The sequence below is a fragment of the Macaca thibetana genome, chromosome 14, assembly GCF_024542745.1.
Source record: "Macaca thibetana thibetana isolate TM-01 chromosome 14, ASM2454274v1, whole genome shotgun sequence".
Taxonomy (NCBI): domain Eukaryota; kingdom Metazoa; phylum Chordata; class Mammalia; order Primates; family Cercopithecidae; genus Macaca; species Macaca thibetana.
In genome coordinates, this window is record NC_065591.1 from 111214105 (window position 1) to 111226890 (window position 12786).

The window sequence follows — 12786 nt, forward strand, 5'->3', positions numbered from 1 at the left end:
CTGAGGCTCTTCTTGATGCACAGGGACCTGTGTTGGGCCACAGGACTGCAAAGCTAAAATGACACTTGAAAGATTGAACAAGTGATTACAAGGCAGTGTGGTGAGTGCCAGCCCCCAGCAAATGCAGACATTCTGAGAACTCCAAAGAGCCTGGGAGGCCTCCCAGGGAAGGCACCTACTGTCTGGTCTGAAGGAATGAGAAGCTCATTGGACAGAGAGGAGAGAAGTCTATTTAAGGTAGAGGAGGCTGCAGGGGCAAGATAGACATCAGTGGGTGGAGGCAAGCATGGCTGTTCTTTCTGGCTGGGGTAGGGTGTGGGCTGGGACAGCCTGGGGAGAATCCTGGACACAAGGCTGAGGAGTTTGCATTTCACTTGGAGAGCGATGAAGAGGTAATGAACTGGCGTGACCAGGTCTGCATTTTGGGGAACAAGAAGGAAATGAATGGGGCTGAGGCATGGGACTGAGGCTGACCCAGGCTCCAAGTGCTCGAGGCTCTGCCCCTGGTGGCTCTAAGACTTGGGAAGGTTGCTTATCCTTTCTGAGGCTCCGTTTCCCCACAAGTAAAAGTGAGTGTGTTATAGAACTCAACTAGGTCTAGTCGTCTGGCACAGTAAGACTAGACATCCACACTGAGGTTGTGCAGCAGGAGAAAAGAAGGTGTTTATTGCAGGGCACCCGCAAGGAGCACCAGGCATCTCATGCTAAAATCCTGGCCTCCCCGATGGCTTGGAGGTAAGGGTTTTTAAAGGCAGGGGTAAATTTCAGGGAAGCAGAAGTTACAGGTAAAATCATAAATGAATACATGGAGGTCACACATTGGTTTTGGTCTGAAAGGGTAGGATATCGTGAGGCGAGGCTTACGGGTCACAGGTAGATTCAAAGTTTTCTGATTTGCAGTTGGTTAAGGAAGAGAGAAGCTTTGTTTAAAAATTTGGGACCAGGGGCCAGAGAAGAATGTGAACTCTGGCTGTGGGTGTGACTCCCTTCAGGCCACGCAGGAAGAAATTTAGAACCAAGAACAGTGGTCGGCTCAGTCCCCACTTCCCCCTTAGCTGCGGCCTGTGTGCTGGTGGATCTGTTTGATAGGGGTCCAGGTGTTTGAAAAACAATTCAGGGACATATGTTAAGATGTTATCTTTAGTTTCTATAGGGAACCAAACATCTGACCCTAACTTTCTTGGCTGTTATTTTTAGTTATTATTACCTTCTTGCTTATCAAGTTGTTTATTTATGTCTCAGGACTAGCTAGGTCCCTGAAATTTCTCTTGAAGGAATTCAAGATTTTCCTTTATTTCCATGCTTGGGGGGCCTGTAGGTCCCTAAAAAAGGGGTCCTTGCTCCATCTCAACTGTAATAATATCTAAAGTACAGGGTCATTGGAAGAGTAAATGGCATGGCATATGAGAAAGCTTTTGGCACAGTGCCTGGCATCTAGTGACTGTCAACAAAATAATGTCCCTTGCATTCTCTAGCTATATGACTGGCAGCCAGTAGGCAGGGGGAGGGGCTGGGTGAGGGTCTCTGGGCAGGAGCTGGTAGGAGGCTGTCTCTCCAGGCCTGGACAAAGGGAATGCAGGTGGATGGAGGGCTGGGGACACTGTGGGGAGGGTCACTGGCACATCAGGCAAATAAATGGATGTGGAAGCCTGGGGCACCCTCTGCATCTGAAAGGAGAGGGGAGCAGGGGGTGGATTTGAGGTCATCCCGGGAGGTGACGGCGTGAGAAGTGGATCTAGGACAAAATTCTGGAGAACATCGTATTTGAGTAGCTGGCTGAAGAGAAGTCAGAAAAGGAATACAGGGAGAAGCAGGAGAGGCCACATCATGCAAGCTGAGGGCATGGCTGTGGCTGGCACCGGGCACTGTGGAGCAGTCGGCAGGAAGCTTGTGTCACTGGACCAGGCTCCAAAGGTCATGGCCGTCTTTGTGGTGCGGCTGGAAAAGCAAGGGCCCAGAGGGCACCGGACAGACTGTTGAGAAGATTCAAGGTCATGGGAGGAGGGCTTAAGAAAATGAAGTGCTGTGTGCAGGTTCTATGCCTTGGGGAAGGAGCCATGGGCTGAGAGCAGCTTTGAAGTGGGGAGAGGGGAGGAAGGAGGCAAGAGGCAAAGGCTGAAGGTTTCGTGGGCGGGTCAGGCAGGGAGTTAGTGGGGGCTGCCTGGAGGGTCCCAGTTGTCTCTGAAGGAGCAAAGACTTGAGCTGCAGCTTGACGGAGGGAAAGCATCAAACAGACAGGCCAAAGGACATCGTGGATTAGGATGAGGAGGAAAAGGAGGGACGAGGTGTGGAGGTGGAAAATTGGTTAGAAAGGGAGGGGATGAATTGCGGAGAGATAGCCTGACAGCGCAGGACCAGCATGGTAGCGAGGGAAGGATAGTGTATCACTGGCCAGGTCTGGTCACTCCCTAAGGGCTGGGGCCTTGCAGGCCAGGAGGTGACTCTGTGGGCCGGAGAACCCTCCCAGTGCACTCAGGTGGGGTGGCTGCCACGGGAGACGGGCAGGGCCCCTCCTTGCAGACTGGAGGCAGGGCCGAGTTGTTGAAACGGTCCCTGATAGTTTGCTTTTCTGCCTTCTCTTTCCTCCTGGATTCGTGGTTTGTTTGTTTTGGCTTCCCCCGCACCACTTCTCCCCGCACCCCACAGTCTCTGGAGACTGAGCCAGGGTCTCCATGTTGCAGTTACATCTCATGTATTTAATTTGGCCCCCTTAATAAACAGAGGGTGGAGCAGAGGCTGTGAGGGAAGGATGGAATTAAAACCACAGCCTGGAGTAATGAGATCTCTGTTTGGCCTCCTTCCCTTCTTTTCCCACTCCCAGGCTCTGCTCCTCTACCCTCCTTTCTTGGAGAGAAACACAGCTCTGCTTGCCTAATGGAAGTCAGTGGGAAAATTCTGTTCACATTCCATATATAGTCGTCACTCAGTATGTGTGGGGGATTAGCTCCGGTACCCCTCACAGATACCAAAATCCACAGATGTTCAAGTGCCTGATATAAAACGGTGTCGTGTTTGCATGCAGCCTCCTGTATCTCTTAAATCACACATCCTCCTGTATACTTTAAATCATCTCTAGATTACTTAGAATACCTAATACAATGTGAATGCTATGGAAATAATTGTTATACTGTATTATTTACAGAATAATGACAAGGAAAAAAGTCTGTACATGGTCAGTACAGATGCAGTTTTTTCCAAATATGTTCAATCCTTGGTTGGTTGAATTATGGACACAGAATCCATGGATATGGGGGCAGACTCTATAACCTTGCTGGCATAAACCCATTCCACGGTTAGAGAGCTTTGAGGAGTGGAATCTGTTTATGAATGTATTTATAATCACATTTGGATGACTGCAGGCTTGCTCTTGGGCAGAGCAAAGTTGGGCTGTAAAAAAGGATGGGAAGATTTTCCCATCAATGGAAAACTCCCTGTTTGCCCTGACCCTTAGAGAAGGGAATGGCAGAAAGCTCTGAGTGATGTGGCCTTTGGGAGACCTCATGGTAGGGAAAAGCCAGGGAGCAGATCTGAGCTGCAGGGAGACGATCTGTACAGGAACTGACTTGTAATAAAATCAAATCTCAATTCTCCAGGCTTAGCGTTTACGACTCAAGATTGGATTCTGAAGTCTCATTCGTCTTCCGGGATTCTGCTCCCCTTGGCTCTCTGATACAGGGCTCTATGGCCACTCCCTGCTAGCTTTAGGTGGCTGGCCCAGCCCAGGTTTGATCTGGGATCATTGCTTCAATTTCCCTAAATACAGCTGAGTCAAGATTGGGGTACTTAACACAATATTGTTCAAGGTTCAGGAATGACAAAGGGGAAATAAACACAGAAAGGAACATGAAACCAGCCCAGGTGCCAGGAGCAAGGACAGCTGCTTCTTCTTCCCCCTCCTGCCCAGGGCTCTCTCCCTGGCTCTGGCCCTTCACAGAGGCCACCTTCTTCCACCTCTCCTGTCCCTGGGACATAGCTTTGCCTTGTGGGCCCCAGAGAACAATTTCCTCAGACACCATAAAATAAGCCTGTAGAAGGGAGAAACACAGACAAGCTTGGTTGGCTACTGCAATTCTTCTTTAGCTGTTTTCCACTCCCCAGCTTCAGTGGCAGCAGAGGGTCATGAGGTCATTTGTTAGGACAAGGTCCCCATTATTTACATCTTGAATTTTTTTTTTTTTTTTTTTTGTGACAAAGTCTTGCTCTTGTTGCCCAGTCTGTAGTGCAATGGCGTGATCCCAGCTCACTGCAATCTCAGCCTCCTGGGTTCAAGAGATTCTTCTGCCTCAGCCTCCCGAGTAGCTGGGGTTACAGGCACACACCACCACGCCCAGCTAATTTTTGTATTTTTAGTAGAGACAGGGTTTCGCCGTGTTGGCCAGGCTGGTCTTGAACTCCTAACCTCAGGTGATCCTCCTGCCTCGGCCTCCCAAAGTGCTGGGATTACAGGCTTGAGCCACCATGCCTTGCCTTTTTTTTTTTTTTTTTTTTGAGACAGGATCTCACTCTGTCACCCAAGCTGGAGTACGGTGCACAATTTCAGCTCATTGCAACCTCTGTCTCCTGGGTTCAAGCGACTCTCCTGCCTCAACCTCCTGTGTTGCAAATGACAGGATCTCATTCTTATTTATGGCTGAAGAGTACTCCATTGTGTATATGTGCCACATTTTCTTTATCCATTCACCTATTGATAGACACTGATATGGTTTGGCTGTGTCCCCAACCCAAATTTCGTTTTGAATTTTAGCTCCCATAATTGCCACGTGTTGTGGGAGGGACCCAGTGGGAGATAATTGAATCACAGGGATGGTTCCCCCATACTGTTCTCGTGGTAGTGAATAAGTCTTATAGGACCTGATGGTTTTATAAGAGGAAACCCTTTTGCTTAGCTCTCTCATTCTCTCTTGTCTGCCACCATGTAAGACATGCCATTTGCCTTCTGCCATGATTGTGAGGCCTCCCCAGCCACGTGGAACTGTGAGTCTATTAAACCTCTTTTTCTTTATAAATTACCCAGTCTCAGTTATGTCTTTATCAGCAGCATGAAAATGGACTAATACAGACACTTAGGTGCTTCCAAATCTTGACCATCATGAATAGTGCTGCAATAAACATGGGAGCACAGATATCTCTTCAATACACTGATTTCTTTTCTGTTGGGCATATACCAGCAATGGAATTGCTGGATCATGTGGTAGCTCTATTTTTAGTTTTTTGAGGAACCTCCAAACTGTTCTTCATAGTGGTTGTACTAATTTACATTCCCACCAACAGTGTGCAAGGGTTCCCTTTTCTCCACAGCCTCACCAGTCATTTGTTATTGCCTGTCTTTTGGATGAAAGCCATTTTAACTGGGGTGAGATGCTTTCTCATTGTAGTTTTGATTTGCATTTCTCTGATGATCAGTGATGTTGAGCACCTTTTCATATGCCTGTTTTCCATTTGCATGTCTTCTTTTGTGAAATATGTGTTCAGATCTTTTACCCATTTTAAAAACAGGATTATTAGACTTTTTCCTATTTAATTGTTTGCTCTGTTTATATACTTTGATTATTGATCCCTTGTCAGGTGGATAGTTAGCAAATATTGTCTCCCATTTGGTGGGTTATCTCTTCACTTTATTGATTGCTTCCTTTGTTGTGCAGAGCTTTTTAACTTGATGTGATTTCATTTGTCCATTTTTTGCTTTGGTTGTCTGTCTGTGCTTGCGGGGTATTACTCAAGAAATCTTTGCCCGGTCCAATGTCCTAGAGAGTTTCCCCGATGTTTTCTTATAGTGGTTTCATAGTTTGAGGTCTTAGATTTAAGTTTTTAATTCATGTTTATTTAATTTTTGTACATGGTGAGAGACAGGGGTCTAGTTTCATTCTTCTGCATATGAATATGCAACTTTCCCCATACCATTTGTTGAAGAGACTCTTCTTTCCCCAGTGTATGTTCTTGGCACCTTTGTCAAAAATGAGTTCACTGTAGATGTATGGATTTGTGTCTAGGTTCTCTATTCTGTTCCATTAGTCTATGTGTCTGTTTTTATGCTAGTACCATGCTTTTTTGGTTACTATAGCTCTGTAGTATAACTTGAAGTCATTTAATGTGATTCCTCCAGTTGTGTTCTTTTTACTCAGGATGGCTTTGGCTATTCTGGGTCTTTTGAGGTTCCATATAAATTTTAGGATTTTTTTTTCTATTTCTGTGAAGAATGTCATTGGTATTTTGGTAGGGATTGCATTGAATCTGTAGATTGCCTTGGCTAGTGTGGACATTTAAAAAATCTTGACTCTTTCAACCCATGAACATGGAATATCTTTACTTTTTTTTTGGTCCTCTTCAGTTTCTTACATCAGTGTTTTATGGTTTTCATTATAGAGATCTTTCACTTCTTTGGTTATGTTTATTCCTAGATATTTTATTTTATTTTTAGATGTTGTAAATAGGATTACTTTCTTGATTTCCTTTTCAGATTATCCAGTGTTGCCATATAGAAATTCTACTGCTTTTTGTATGTTGATTTTGTGTCCTGCAACTTTACTGAGTTTGTTTATCAGTTCTAATAGTTTTTTTTTGTAAAGTCTAGGTTTTTCCAAATATAAGATCATATTGTCTGCAAAAAAGATAATTTGACTTCTTCCTTTCCAGGTTGGACACTCTTTATTTCTTTCTCTTCTCTGATTGCCCTAGCTAGGACTTCCAGTACTATGTTGAATAACAGTGATGACAGTGGGCATCCTTGTCTTCTTCCAGGTCTTAGAGGAAAGGCTTTCAGTTTTCTCCCATTCAGTATGATACTAGCTGTGGGTCTGTTGTATATGGCTTTTATCGTATTGAGGTACATTCCTTCTATACCCTATTTTTTGAGGATTTTTATCATGAAGGGATGTTGAATCTTATCAAATGCTTTTTCGCCATCAATTGAACCAATCTTATGGTTTTTGTCCTCTATTCTGTTGAAATGATGTATCCCATTGATTGATTTGTGTGTGTTGAACCGTCTTTGCATCTCTGGGATAAATCCCACTTGGTCATGATTAATGATTTTTAAAAATATGTTATTGAATTTGGTTTGCTAGTATTTTGTTGAGGATTTTTTTGCATCAATGTTTATCAGGGATATTGGCCTATACTTTTATTTTTTTGATGTGTCTTTGTCTGGTTTTGGTATCGGGATAATCTCAGCCTTGTAGAATGAGTTGAAAGTATTCCCTCCTCCTTTCATTTTTTGGAATAATTTGAATAGTATTGTTAATGGTTCTTTAGTTCTTTAAATGTTTGGTAAAATTCAACATTGAAACCATTGGGTCCTGGGCTTTTCTTTGATGGGAAACTGATTAGTATGGCTTTGATCTCATTACTTGCTATTGTCCTGTTCAAGTTTTGGATTTCTTCATGGCTCAATCTCGGTAGGTTGCATGTGTCTAGGAATTTGGCCATTTTTCTAGGGTTTCCAATTTATTGGTAGGCTTTCCTGTTTATTAATAGCCTCTAATTTAAATCCTCTGAATTTCTGTGGTATAAGTTGTAATGTCTCTTTTTTCAGCTCTGATTTTTATTTATTTGAATCTTTTCTCTCTTTTCTTAGGATAAAGATTGGTCACTTTTTTATTGTTTCAAAAACCAATTTCTGTTTCTTAGATCTTTTGTATTTTTTTTTAAATTTCAATTTCATTTATTTTTGCTCTGGTCTTTATTATTTCTTTTCTTCTACTAATTTTGGGTTTGGTTTACTCTTGCTTTTCTATTTCTTTAAGATGCATTGTTAGGTTGTTTATTTGAAATCTTTCTACTTTTTTGATGTAGGTGATTATTGTTATAAACTTTCTTCTAGTACTACTTTTGCTATACCCCATAGGTTTTGGCATGCTGTGTTTCCATTTCCATTTGTTTCAAGAAATTTTAAAATTTTCTTCCTAGTTTCTTCATTAACCCACTGGTCATTCAGGAACATACTGTTTAATTTCCATGTGTTGGTATAGTTTTCTAAATTTCTCTTTTTTTTGGTTTCTAGTTTTATTCCAGCATGGTCAGAGAAGATACTTGATATTGTTTCTTTTTGTTTTTTTTTTTTGAAATTTTAAGACCTGTTTTGTGGCCTAATATATATGGTCTATCCTTGAGAATGATCCAGGTGCTGAAGAGAAGAATGTGCATTCTGTAGCCATTGGATGAAATGTTCTATAAATATCTATTGGGTTCATTTGGTCTATAGTGCAGATTAAATCTGATGCTTCTTTGTTGATTTTCTGTCTAGATGATCTGTCCAACGCTGAAAGTGGGGTGCTGAAGCCTATTATTGTATTGAAGTCTATATCTCTCTTTAGCTCTGATAATATTTGCGTTATATATCTGGGTGCTCCAATGTTGGGTGCATATGTATTTACAGTTGTTATATCCTTTTGCTGAATTGATTCCTTTATCATTATATGATGACCTTTTAAAAATCTCTTTTATAGTTTTTGTCTTGAAATCTGTTTGGTCTGATAAAAGTATAGCTAAACCTGCTCTTTTTTCAGTTTTCATTTGCATGGAGTATCTTTTACCATTCATCTTTTTATTCTCAGTCTATGTGTCTTTATCGGTGAAGCATGTTTCTTGTAGGCCATAGATCATTGAGTCTTGTTGTTTTATTCATTCAGCCACACTATGTCTTGATTGGAGAGTTTTGTTCATTTATATTCAATGTTATTATTGATAAGTAAGGACTTACTCCTGCTATTTTGTCATTTGTTTTCTCTTATTTTTGGTGATCTTCTTGTCCTTACTTCCTTCTTTCCTGTCTTCCTTTTAGTGAAGGTGATATTCTCAAATGGTGTGTTCTAATTTCACGCTTTTTATTTTTTATTTATCTGTTGCAATGTTTTTCGAGTTTACCATGAAGTTTGCAAATAATATCTTATAACCTGTTATTTTAAGCTGATGACAACTTAAAACTAATTGCATAAACAAACAAGCAAGCAAAGACTAAACTAATACAAATTCTACACTTTAACTTCCTCCCTCTGATTTTTTTTAACTTTTTGTTGTTTGTATCTTATTGTACTGCCTATGTCTTAAGAAGTTGTAGTTATTATTTTTGATAGGTTTATTTTTTAGTCTTTCTACTTAAGATATAAGTAGTTTACACACCGCAAGTACAGTGTTATAATATTTTGTGTTTTTCTGTGTACTTAACTGTGACCAGTTTTTTTCCTTCGGATGATTTATTGTTCATTAACATTCTCTTTTTTCATATTGAAGAACTACCTTCAGTGTTTCTTGTAGGACAGGTCTGCTCTTGATAAAATCCCTCAGTTTTTGTTTGTCTGGGAAAGTATTTCTTCTTCATGTTTGAAGGATATTTTCACCAGATATACTATTCTAGGGTAACAGTTTTTTCCTTCAGCACTTTAAATATGTCATGCCACTCTCTCCTGGCCTGTAAGGTTTCCACTGAGAAATCTGCTGCCAGGTATATTGGAACTCAATTATATGTTATTTGTTTCTTTTTTCTTGCTGCTTTAGGATTCTTTCTTTATCCTTGACCTTTGGGAATTTGATTATTAAATGCCTTGAGGTAGTTTTATTTGAATTAAATCTGCTTAGTGTTCTATAACCTTCTTGTACTTGAATATTGATATTTTCCTCTAGGTTTGGAAAGTTCTCTGTTATTATCATTTTGAATAAACTTTCTACCGCAGTCTCTCTCTCTACCTCTTCTTTGAGGCTAATAACTCTTAGATTTGCCCTTTTGAGGCTATTTTCTGATCTTTTGTGTTTGCTTCATTCTTTTTTCTTTTGTTTCCAATGTGTGTTTTCAAATAGGCTGTCTTCAAACTCACTAATTCTTTCTTCTACTTGATCAATTCTGCTATTGGGAGACTGACGCATTCTTCAGTATGTTAATGGCATTGTTCAGGTCCAGAATTTCTTCTTGATTCTTTTAAGTTATTTCAACCTCTTTGTTAAATTTATCTGATAGTATTCTGAATTCCTTCTCTGTGTTATCTTGGATTTCACTGAGCTTCCTTGAAATAGCAATTTTGAATTCTCTGTCTGAAAGGTCACATATCTCTATTTCTCCAGGATTGGTTCCTGGTATCTTATTTAGTTCATCTGGTGAGGTCATGTTTTCCTGGATGGTGTTGCTGCTTGTGGGTGTTTGTCAGTGTCTGGGCATTAAAGAGTTAGGTATTTATTGTAGTCTTCACAGTTTGGACTTGTTTGTACCCATCCTTCTTGGACAGGTTTTCCAAATATTCAAAGGGATTGGATGTTGTGATCTAAGTCTTTGGTCACTGCTGCCATATCTGCTTTAAAGGGTACCCCAAGCCCAATAATGCTGTAGCTCTTGCACTAGTAGAAGTACTGCCTTAGTGGTCTTGGGTAAGATCCAGAAGAATTCCCTGGATTACCAGGCAGAGACTCTTGTGCTCTTCCCTTACTTTCCCCAAAACAGAGTCTCTATCTCTGTGATGAGCTCCCTGGAGCTGGGAGAAGGGTGACATAAGTACCCGTTTAGCCACCACCATTGGGACTGCACTGGGTCAGACCCAAAGCCAGGACAGCAACTGGGCCTCACCCAAGGCATGCATTGACCACTGCTTGGCTAAAAAGGCCCAAGAATCCCTACAGTTAGCAGGTGGCATACTGAGCCAGGTTTGTGTCCTTTCCTTCAGGGCAGTGAAGGACCCTCCTGGCCCCAGGAGGGTCCAGAGATGCCATCCAAGAGCCAGGACTAGAGTCAGGAACCTACCTGGTGTTCTATTCAACTGTGGCTCAGCAGGCACCCAAGCCGCAAGCAGAGAATCCTTCCCACTCTTCCCTCTCCTTTCCTCAAGTACAGGGGTCTCTCCCGTGACCACTGCCACCCTAGACCTGTGGTAAATACTGCCTGGCTATGTTCAGTTGAGACCCAGGCTTCTTCAGTCAGCTTGTAGTGAATGCTGCCTGTACCTAGCCCCTCCCTTCTAGGCAGCAGGCTTCCCTCTGGCCCAGAGCAGGTCCAGAAATGCCATCAAGGAGCCAAAGTCTAGAACTGGGGACCCCAGGAGCCCATTTGATGCTCTACCCTACTTGGGCCTAGCTGTACCAGGTTCTTAGGATTTTCGGTTCTTATGAAGGTGCTTTTCTGTGTGGATAGATGTTTAATTTGGTGTTCCTGCAGGTGGGACGAATGCTGGAAGCTTCTATTCAGCCATCTTGCTCTGCCTCCCCCTCATTGTGTTTTCTTGTCTTTTTCTTTTTCTCTGAGATGGGGTCTTGCTCTGTCACCCAGACAAGAGTGTAATGGTGTGATCACAGCGCACTGCAGCCTCCACCTCCTGGGCTCAAGTGATCCTCCCATCTCAGTCCCCCAAGCTGGGATCACAGGTGTGTGCCACCATACCTGACTATTATTATTATTATTTTTTATTTTTATTTTTTGGAGACGGGGTCTTGCCATGTTGCCCAGGCTGGTGTTGGGATTATAGGTGTGAGCCACTGTGCCTGGGTCCATTGTGCCTTTCAATGACACATTTTAAAAAGTTTCCTGGCAGGTCCTTGGTTAAGGCTTCCTTCTGGGAGTTGCTCTTTCCATAAATCATGGTAAGGAGGTTGTGTCCTCTGAAGCTGAGCCCACCCCGGCCCTCCTGGGCATGCGGAGAGCAAAGCCTCCTCCCAGTTCCCTCAGGGCTGAGGGAGGGCTGGAGAGATGCATGTTTTAGAACAAGGGCATAGTCTGTCCCTTTGGGCTTCTCAGAAGGCCAGGATCACAGTGGCTGTTTTCTGGCCTCTGGGTCTCCCCTTGAGCTGAGGAGGAGGAGATGTGGCCACCTGGTTAGGCTTGGAGATTCATGGCCTTTTCCCTGGATTTTTGAGGGTCTTATTTATTTTCTCAGGCTAAGTTCCCACCTGGTGGGAAGCACTGTGCAGGTTCCTGGGGATGCAGCCCTGCACAGCCCAGACTGGACTCCTTCCCCATGGGGCTTACAACACACGGGAGAGGCAGAGAGATTCAAGCGCACAGAAAAACACATGAAGATTCAGCCCTGTCATCTTGTGCTAAGTGAGTTCCACATAATTCAATTATAAAATGAAAGATTGTGTTTCTGTGAGCTTCATAAAAATGAATTATTTCTCTGTCACAAAAAGTAAAGATAGTGCAAATGACACTGTGCATTGTAGTCCTTACACTGAATTGAGAACATCTCAAATGGTCCTGAGGCCACCACTTTCTGGACATTGCATCTCCTGTCCCAAGACACGAGCTAGGGCTTTGCCTCCTCTAGACCGGGACTGGGTGCTGGCTATGGGAACAGCATGTGCAAAGGCCTGGAGCCTCCTCTGTGTCTAGCCTGATGGGTGCCAGGTGCGGACGCCAGGACCACTAACATCTCCTGGGCAGCCCCAGCACCCAGCCTGGTGTCAGCATATAGTAGGGCTCACGGGTATTTCTGGACTGAGGGAAGCTCTAAGGGGAGGTGCTCAGGGCCCAGGAGGCAGGGCTGGCCTGGGAAACATCACTGCACTCCTTCCTGGCAGCATCTTCTCTCTTGCCTTGGCAGATGTTCCAGGAAAGCTGGTCCACACCCTTCCCGCAAGCCTTAAGATGGCTGCCTTTTGCCTGCATTTAAATGCAGCGTACCAAATGTCAGTTGGCCACTGACTCATAACCTTTTTGAGGCCATGCATGCCTTTGAAATGCTTGGGAGAGCACTTCTTACAGAAAATCCGTATACTGCACCCACCCAATTAGATATGGAGTGTTCTGGGGTCCTCTCCGCTGGCCTGCCTGCGAGGCGGCCCCACTGTACAGCCCAGAGACCCTGGCTCCCA

The 12786-nt window shown here is 43.3% G+C and overlaps 1 long non-coding RNA gene across 1 annotated transcript; it reads left to right on the plus strand.

Moving 5' to 3' along the window:
- Positions 1 to 262: 262 nt before the first annotated feature.
- On the plus strand, positions 263 to 12065 carry LOC126936593 (uncharacterized). The gene is made up of 2 exons (XR_007719448.1): positions 263 to 392; positions 11850 to 12065. It is a non-coding gene; the product is annotated as an uncharacterized LOC126936593 (long non-coding RNA).
- The last annotated feature ends 721 nt before the right edge of the window (positions 12066 to 12786 follow it).